Source organism: Astatotilapia calliptera, chromosome 7 (genome assembly GCF_964374335.1).
Source record: "Astatotilapia calliptera chromosome 7, fAstCal68.1, whole genome shotgun sequence".
Taxonomy (NCBI): Eukaryota; Metazoa; Chordata; class Actinopteri; order Cichliformes; family Cichlidae; genus Astatotilapia; species Astatotilapia calliptera.
Genome location: NC_137428.1, coordinates 69733481 through 69743487, shown reverse-complemented (window position 1 = coordinate 69743487; position 10007 = coordinate 69733481). Strand labels below are relative to the sequence as shown.

Genomic DNA, 10007 nt, shown 5'->3' with positions numbered 1-10007 from the left:
CTATTTATTTCCCCAGCTCTTATTTAAAATTTCAAAATTATTCAGAGTGCCAGAAGTAATGGATTAAACCTTTAAAAATGCATCTGTGCACAACAAACCTAAAATTAAAAGGACATTTATCAAGAACAAAAGCTCAATGCCCAGATTTACCTTTTCTTCAGACGAGCTCAAACTTGACTAGTTTTTTTTTTTTTCATTAGTTTCATTCAATAACCTTGTTGTTTTCTGTGCCAGCTCATGATGATATTTAATCTTGGCTTTAATACTCTAATAATAATATTTAGAGTATTCATGCTGCACTCAGCAGGTAGAGTACAAACAGTGCTGTGTAAATATGTATATCTCAGTCAAATTAAGTAATAATGCAAGCACTCTAAAAAAGCACATTATTAATAGGTTAAAGAAAAATGACTGAAAAAAGAAATATAGATTTATTTTAGCCAAGTTGAGCCAAGCAGACTGTGTTCTGGCTATGTATAAAAATGAATGATGAATATTCACTTTAATGCGTGTTTACGTTGTGTGCTAGGGCATTTTTATCTTTTTCGTGTTGCACCTACTACTAAAGATAGAATGAAAATATTAAATATGGCTCAGACACATTAAAACTGCCCTAATTTGACTTACAGCAAGATTCAAATTCTGCAAATATGTTAATGCATCAACACTGGCAGTCTTAACAAGCAGCCCAAACACTGTTTAGTATAGTAATATTTGTAAAACTTACTTATTAAATTAATCTATTTTTAACTATAAGTGGAAGAAAAAAAGAGCTTATTTACTTTGTTAAATGCAGTACTATTACTTTAATGGAGTGATAGTAACTTTTACTCTGTTGTAAGAGTTCCAGGAATTCATATACATCTAATCTCATTTGAACAGCTTTGGGTAAACACTTGGATAACATGAATGACATTTAATTAGGGTTTATATTAGAAATTGTAAACTCCAGTTGTTTATCTAATGTTTATTATTAGACACTTAATGTTGAATTCAAAATTGCTTGCATAGTCAAGCCTGAATGCTGCTGCAGTCATGCAAAAAAGAACATTTTCACATGACTCTGTGCAGACCCATGAATAACACTTTTTATTTTTCTAACACTTTCACTTTTTTTAATTTTATTTTTGATCTGTTTATCTTTTAGTTGTTCATTGTACACTGAGGGCTGTGGTAGCATTGCAACTTCAAATTCCTGTGTATGATCTGTACATGTGGTTTTTGACTTTGACTTGAATAACATCTTTTTTGCAAATGTACTTATTGATCATCAGACCATGTGGCCACCTCTATAAAAGCAGAACTTCTGGCAGTTTGCTGGTCTGGGTCTATCAAATGTGTTATAATGCCCCACCCCGTACTCTGAGCCACAGTAAGCATGTCTAATGAGATAAAGTTCAGCTAGAAATTACACATGAACAAGTATGGCTTGCAAACCAAAGCTGTGCTGCCATGTTCTTTTTATAAAGAATGAGCTTTTGCCCGGAAGTCCTTAAAAGCCACCTTTGGTGAAAACCAAACACAGCCAATCAGCATAAACACTGAATGCCAGTTGTTAAGCATGGTGGTGGAGGGGTGATGATTTGGGCTTGCAGCCACAGGACCTGAGCACCTTGCAGTCACTGAGTCAACCTTAAACTCTTCTGTAAACTAGAAGAGTTCATCTGAGGTCATCTGTCCAACAGCTAAAGCTTGGATGACACTGGGGCACACAATGTGACAATGATCCCAAGCACACCGGCAAGTCTATAGCAGACTGACTGAAAGAGAAAATAATCGAAGTGTTGCAATGTCCGAGTCAAAGTCCAGACTTCAACTTTACTGAAATAGACTCACGAGCCCAAACGAGAGCTGTTTATGAATGAATGTCCGCAACCTCCAAGAACTTAAAGCAATATTGTAAAGAAGAGTGGACTATAATGTTTCCACAATGATATTAGAGACTGATAAAAAATCTCACAGAAGTTATTGCTTCTAAAAGAGGATCTACATGCTATTTTTATACAAGATGCCAGAGAGTCAAGTGAAAACTCACAACTGTATTAACTTCATCTGCTGTTGTGTATGATTTTGTGCATCTTGCTGGTAATCTATTTAAGCAATAGTTCGGCAGAGAGCTGTTTGTCTTCCACAAAGGTGTTGCTGACTCTTTTCCACTACGAAGCCTGCTCATCTACAAAATGTGCTGAATGGTGTAATTATTATGACTCATAGTGTTGAACAGTGTAATTATTGTGAATCATAGTATCCTCTTTTATATAATCTATTCAGCATTACACTGCCTTATATGTTTACTTGTTCAAGGGGGAAAAAACACATCAGTGGGAGTATAAACAGAAATGACTTCTTTCACACCCTGATGCTAAACAAGTCCAGCTCCAGGTCTTAAATGTTATTATAGGACTAATATTACTCTTTCTATTGTAGTGACGTAAAAAACATGTACACACAAATCAATATTTTCTAAGACCGAGTTCGTCAAAACAACATCGATTCTATAACAGAAACATCTGACAGCAATATGGCTCTAGTTTCTGCTGAGGACACCAGTAAATAATACTTTATTATTCATTCAAATTCTTTTCAGGGTGGAGACAGGAGATACAATAAAGTTCATAAGAATATGTTATATAAATAAATGTAGAAATACAATATATGTATGACATGACAAACCACCACAAAGATGAACAACTATCTCTTTGTGAGACCTGACAGGGAATAAATGTTGACTGTTAAACACAAAGTGCTTACAAAGGCACATGAAGCTACATCGCTTCATGAGTAACGACACAGTAAAGTATGAGAAAAAAAATCCGAGTTAGAAAGAAATGGTTATTCATGCTTTTATTTCTTCTCGCTTAGATTATTGTAACAGTCGTCATCTTTGTTTGAGCAAAAGGAATCTTGACCGTCTCCAGTTAGTCCAGAATGTTGCTGCAAGGCTTTTAACTAAGACACGAAAAAGAGAGCACATTACACCAGCTTTACATTCATTACACTGGCTTCCAGTACATTTCAGAATTCATTTTAAAATCTTGGTACCGACTTTTAAAGCTTTGAATTGTGATGCCCCTGCCTACATTTCTGATCTTTTAGAACCCCGCGCTCCCTCTCGCAGCCTGAGATCATCTCATCAAAGGCTGTTGGTAGTCTCACGAACACGTTTTAAGACCAGAGGAGATAGATCTTTAGAGCGGTGGCCCTCAGGTTGTGGAATGCTCTCCCTCCATCATTATGTTGCCTTGATTGTATTTATTCTTTTAAAAAGCAGTTTAAGACTCATTTATTTAGCTTTTAATTAGATTTGTGCTGAATGCTTGATTGTGCTGTTTTTTTTTGTATATCTGCTTTTATATTGCTGTGAAGCACTTTGTGGATTTTATCCTGTGAAGAGCGCTATATAAATAACTTGAATTGAATCGAATTGAATATTTGAATCTTTGAATGAGTTCAGTGTGTTTTGGTTGTCACAGCTAAATTTTAACTGACCATGGGAGCTACGGGAACAGACCTTTAACTGAAGAGCATGCTTGTTACAGGAGGAGTTTCAACACCAGATGTTGTCAACATCAGGATGTTTCAGACATGTGTGAGCATTACATAATATGGCTATCAATAAAGGTACCAGAGCACACAGATATTCTAATGTATGTCTAATGTATTTATACAACAGATAATACATGACTAACACGATAACAGCACCCACCTTGAGAAGGTCTATGCCAGGATATTGAAGATGACTGTCTGCCTGTTAGGCTAACCTCAAATTCAGGAATAATATTATGGTTTTCGTCCTGGTCCTAAAACACTTGATCTTTATCCTCTGGAGGATACAGGAGGGTTCATGGGACAAAAACCATTCTTTGTGTGGTTTTGGACTAGAAGAAGTCATTCAACTGTGTATTTTGGGCTGTTGGAGGTGCTTGGGGAGTATGGGATATCGAGATATAGGTTGCCCTTCATCACAAGCTCTCTTCATAACTGTTACGGTCAGAATTTCTAGGCACAGCCAAGAGCCAGACGGTGCTCCTAACATCAAGTCTCTGATTTTTCTGGCTTATTTGAAGCTACAACGTGAGCTTCAATGAACAATGATGTGGGGCAGTCTGCAGCTAAATGTGTAGTGGCAGGAGAACCACGAGGACGTGGACATGGTTTTCAGAAAAAAGTGGAAAATGAAAATATTTCAGTTTTTCAAGTATCTTGGGTTCTCATTCACTAGTGGGGTTAATATTGGAACGGAAACTGACAGATGGGTTGGCATAGCCTCCACAGTCTGTTGTGGTAAGAAAAAGGTGAGTGTCAAAGCTGCTGAATTTACTGCTTCATCAACATTCTTGCCCACATTCTCAGATTGTGAATAAAACTGCGAATGGAATTTGGAAAATCAGCTTCCTAATTAAGTCTCAATTATATGTTTTGTGATTCCACTAGGGTCTACTTTTTGAGTGACATCAATTATGTCATCAGACGGGGAAGGTCAGTGTGCCTGCCTGTTTTCTTGGAACCTCGCAGACTTGTCTTCGGAGAAACAGTGTACCGACTATACACAATGGCCTCTGGCAGTGGGCTTCAAAGAAGAATGACTGCTCACCCGTCAGGTCTCCAGCTGTTTGTGTCCATCAGAATATAATCAAGGCATTAGGTATCTGGGCTCACCATCAGAGACAGGGAGAGGAACTCCGTCATTCAAGAGGAGATCAGAGTAGAGCAGATGCTCCTATACATTAGGCATTTGACTAGGATTCCTCCTGGTTGCCTCTTAGGTGAGGTGTTTCACCTAGGAGGCATGCTCAATAAAAGAATAGAATAGAATAGAATAGAATTCAACTTTATTGTCATTGCACATGCACAGGTACAGAGCAACGAAATGCAGTTTGCATCCATCCAGAAGTGCTTTAGTGATATAGATATATTACAATATATATTAGCAATAGTATAGATATGTAAGTATATTACAGAAATGGGTCTATTATGGTATGTTATAATGTACACGGTATGAAGTATGTTGTGAATATTCTATAACTATAAGTATGTACAGGCTGTAGTGAGTACAAGCTATGTACAGGCTATGAACAGGATATAAATATGAAAAACTATACAGAATATGAAATAAATAACTTTACAGAACCTGGGATATACAGCTATACAGAAATGGGAACTATGCAAGTTGTAAACAGTTGTAGGGTTAAAAATTATCGTATGTACAGAATGATTATTTACACAGAGCTATACAGTAGTGCAGTTATGATAAGACATTATTACTATTGGCTAGCTAAGGAAATCCTTGGTATCCCCCAGAACAGCTAGAGGAGGTGGCTCGTGGGAGGATGCCAGTCTATTTCTTTGTAGACTGCTACTCCCCCGAGTGCTAGAAAATGGATGGAGTTGACATTAATGTGGCATTTCATATATTCATAATGTTTATGTATTATTACACTATATCTAATGATGTATTGATGTAAATATATTTAAAGATATAATTTTCATGGCGTGTAATGTGGTGGCTGGAGAAGTCTGGCTTTAAGCAGGCAGTCTTCCCACAGGATGGTTGGTGGTTTAAACCAGTCCCCACGTCGAGGTGACCGTGGGTAAGATACTGAACCCCAAACTGCCCTGATGCGTCCGTTAGAGTGCGAGCGTGTGTGACAGAAAGCACACAAATGGGCGAATGTGGCTTGTAGTCAAAAACACAATGTAATAACAATACAAAGTGTGTGACTGTTGACACACTACACTGATATATATCACTATGTGTATTAATATACAATTATCAATGTGATTGTGTGATGTTAAAGATTCAAAGTAAAGTGTTCCTGCATTTGTGTAATAAATGCAAGGCTGATTTTGCTTAATAGGACAGTATTGCTGTTCAAATAATGTTGTGTCAATAACAAATAATTTTCTATTTTTATGTGATTTCAAGCCAACATAAAGAGACAGAACAGCTACTCTCCTTCTGATTGTAGTAACATTGGCCATTAATTTTTGAAACACATTACTAAAGATAGAGATTTAAATAAAAATAAAAAGCTTTCGCTGCAGTTTTATTAAGACTGTTGAATGTATCCAGCAGGTTTTCATGATGTTTTTTGCTTTAATGTGGCAGTTTTGTTTTTGGATACAAAAATAGATCAATAATGCCAATTTGCTTTTATTTCTATTTTGTATAAATCACACAAATTGTATCGTGCATTAGGCTCAGTAAGATCATTTCTTAAGCTCTGTAGGAAATGACAGCTTCCTTTCATTCTCACCCACCTTTTATTCTCACCCACTCGTGGCCCTTATTCTGCTAGCTTTCCTTTTCCTCTGTCTCCTCCTCCTCCTCATTCTCTCCTCTTATCCTTCACGAGCTGAAACGAGACGGGAGGGATGAGAGGAGAAAAGGGGTATTACGGTAAAAGACGGGAGAGCAAAATACAGAGTGGGAATGATGACGATGACATAAAATACAGAGAGATTGAGAGAAACGGATTCACAAATCAACTATGTAACATGTACCTGCAAGTTATGGCTTTAAATTTGTATGACATGTCAAGTGGATTTAGCAAAATGGAGATAAATGTGCCTTCTTTTCTTGATCTTTACTTACTTTGCAATGAGGGACATTTCCTCCCTGTTCAGTCCAAATGCTTAGACAACCTCTTTTTCTTCTCTCTCTCGCCTCGTTTGTAGCCCAACTTTCTTGCTTACTCTCCCCTTGCTTTTTCGTCCTCCAGCTTCTTTCTAGCCCAGCAACCCCTCTTCCTCCTCTCCCTCGCTCTGCTCCTCCTCCCCCACCACTTCCTCCTCGTCTCCCACTGAGCAATCCTTTGCAGACATGCCTGTTTGGTGCTACAATCTATTTAGGGGCCTACTGCTGCAGCCACCAGGTAATTGGAGCTGTAGCCAGGACCAGCACATGGGACATGGGGGGTCGTAAGTGTGTCTGTGTGTGTTTGTCTGTTGGTGCATGCAGAGCCAAAGGAAGACAGAAGAAAACAGAGGGCAGTTGCAAAAACAACAAAAAAAAAAAGAAAGAGAGAAAGAAGGAGAGGGACAGAGGTAATGACACACACTGGCAACATGAACATTTACGCATGTCAAGACTGCCACGGGTGTGCCAACGTGCTTTTCACACAAAATGCAGCATTGAGGAGAGGGATGTTAAGTGGAAAGAGGCTGGGTGTGCTACACAATAGTCCGTTGCTAGAGATGTTTCTGGAAGAGCAAAATCACAGCAGCAAGAAAGCAAACAAACACATCTTCAATAACCATCACTGAGCACCTCTGACTAAGCGTTAGTAGGGGTAATATATAAGCTGTGTTCACATCACAGTAAATAGTCATAATGCAAAATATGGGACAGAAGCACTAGGTCACCTACATATTACACTTAAAAACTCCAGGTGTAGAGTTTTTGTGATGATGTTAGTGGTAGAGATTTGCTTCTCTGCAGTTAGGCAGGAGAGCATCGAAGGCTTTTATGCTCCATGTGCTCAGCAGCTCGGGTGAATGCTTTGTTTTCTTTTCTACATCTAACCATCAAAAAAGCTGTTGTGATTTATCTTGGTTAATGAAAAATGCTTAATAAAAAATACATGTTTATGACACTAAAGTGTGTTTCAAAATATGTATTTATTTTACTGATTTATTTTTAACTGATCACTTGATTCATACAAGATTTATTTATTCTTTATTTCATCTCCATAATGACTTGAAATGTCATTATAATGTGAAATAGGGTGGCTGTAGCTCAGGAGGTACAACAGGTCATCTACGATCTCAAATCTCCCATTTTTAAGTAAGATCATTGAAAAAGCAGTTTCTCAACAGCTCAGTTACTTCTTAAAACAGAATAACTGCTACGATGCCTTCCAGTCAGGTTTTAGACAGAACCACAGCACTGAAACCGCTCTGACCAAAGTGTTCAATGACATATGTCTGAATACAGGGAGTGGAACAATGTCAGTCTTAGTTTTACTGGATCTCAGTGCAGCATTTGATACAGTTGACCACAACATATTACTCAAACGACTGGAGAACTGGGCAGGTCTTTCAGGAACTGTACTAAACTGGTTCAAAACATACTTAGAAAACAGGAAATACTTTGTATCAATAGGTAACTTCACATCTGAGCAGACAAGTATCACATGTGGAGTTCCCCAAGGTTCCATCTTGGGACCCCTTCTGTTTAACATTTACATGCTCCCACTGGCACAGATTATAAAGAACAACAAAATAAACTACCACAGCTATGCAGATGACACACAAATATATATCACAATGTCACCAGGAGACCGAGGCCCTGTACAGGCTCTTGGTAAATGCATTGAGGAAATTAATGACTGGCTGTGCCACAATTTTCTCCAGCTAAACAAAAACAAAACTGAGGTAATAGTCTTTGGCACCAAAGAAAAACGATTACAGGTCACCAGAGAACATCCACATAAATAAAAAAAATAACATGGCGGCGTGAAGAGGAGTGTTTTTTCGAGCTCTCGGCACTAGAAGGATATAAAGCATTTTTACAACACCTATTTGACGTCTTTCTAACTTTCGAGACTTTTTTGAAGATCAGCGTACTAAACCTGTGGTGGCTCGTCATTTGCGACCTCTCGAAAACTCATAAGTTGATGTTTTTGAACCGTAGCGGTGAGTGAGAGGAAGGACGCTAGCATCAACTAGCTAGCCGGTCGTCACGGCAAAGCTACAAGAGCGTCTCAGCATGGGCCCGAAAAAAGTTCTGTCAGCCGAGGAAGGAGACGATATTAAGAAGTCGCTGGAGTTTATGACAGAGGAGATTTCTACTGTCAAACTGCAGCAGAAAGCCATCCTGGACCTGGTCGCTGAAGTTAAGGCTCTCCGCATCCAGAACGCCAAGAAGGATCGGCGGCTGGCGTACCTGGAGAACAGAGTGGCGGATTTGCAGCAGTACACCCGGATGAACGATGTTATCATCACGGGGCTTCGCATCAAACCCCGGTCATACGCCCGGGCGGTCGCCACTGACAATGTAGGAGGGCCAGGAGAGGAAGATGTCAACTCCACGGAGCATCAAGTGGTTACCTTTCTACGGTCCAAAGGTGTGGAAGTGGATTATAACAACATTGAGGCTTGCCACCCTCTACCCCGAAAAAATGACAGTGACAAACCAGCCATCATTGTGAGATTTGCAAACAGAAAACAGAAAACAGCACTGTTAAAACAAGGAAAGAAACTGAAAGGATCCAATGTCTTCATGAACGAACATCTGATAAAAAGAAATGCGGACATTGCCAGGAAAGCACGTTACTTGAAGAAACAGGGAAAAATTCAAAATACATGGACCACCAACTGCAAAGTATTCATTAAACTCAATGGAACACCGGAACAAGCCAAAGTGTTGGTCATCAGAAATATGGAAGAGCTGGACAAATACTGAGGTTAACTTACTCTGGAGGTATGAATACACATGTGACGTGACACACAACACAACACATGGCACAGTCCAAAAGAACTTCATCTGCATCCGGCAACAATATCAACATAACTCATTGGAATTCTCTTTATGATAATCTGGAACTGAGAACATTTCGATACACAGACCATAATGTTCTAGACTTAGAAAAGGATATAGACCCGGAAAATAATTTCTTCTACAACATCAGCTGTAACTGCTGCTACTTCACTGATGAACAGTTTAAGCACACCATCAACACGGAAAATAAATTATCAATAATCCATTTTAATAGCAGAAGTCTGTATGCCAACTTCAACAATATAAAGGAATATCTAAATGAGTTGACAAATCCATTTGGAATTATTGCCATTTCTGAAACATGGATCAATGCGGAGAAAGGAATGGACTTTGGACTGGAGGGATATGAAGTGAATTTTGTAAATAGAAGGAACAAGAGTGGAGGGGGAGTAGCTGTGTATGTGGATAAAAACCTAAACTACAAGGTGGTAGAAAGTATGACAACTGTAATTGATAATTTACTAGAATGTATAACAATTGAAATTTATAAGGAAAAAGAAAAAAA

General features: G+C 38.5%; 1 long non-coding RNA gene across 1 annotated transcript; it reads right to left on the bottom strand.

Moving 5' to 3' along the window:
* Nucleotides 1-4815: 4815 nt before the first annotated feature.
* On the bottom strand, nucleotides 4816-6760 carry LOC145429887 (uncharacterized). Its single transcript, XR_013910218.1, has 3 exons — nucleotides 6596-6760; nucleotides 6262-6356; nucleotides 4816-5371 (listed from the first exon to the last, which is right to left on the bottom strand). It is a non-coding gene; the product is annotated as an uncharacterized LOC145429887 (long non-coding RNA).
* Nucleotides 6761-10007: the final 3247 nt, after the last annotated feature.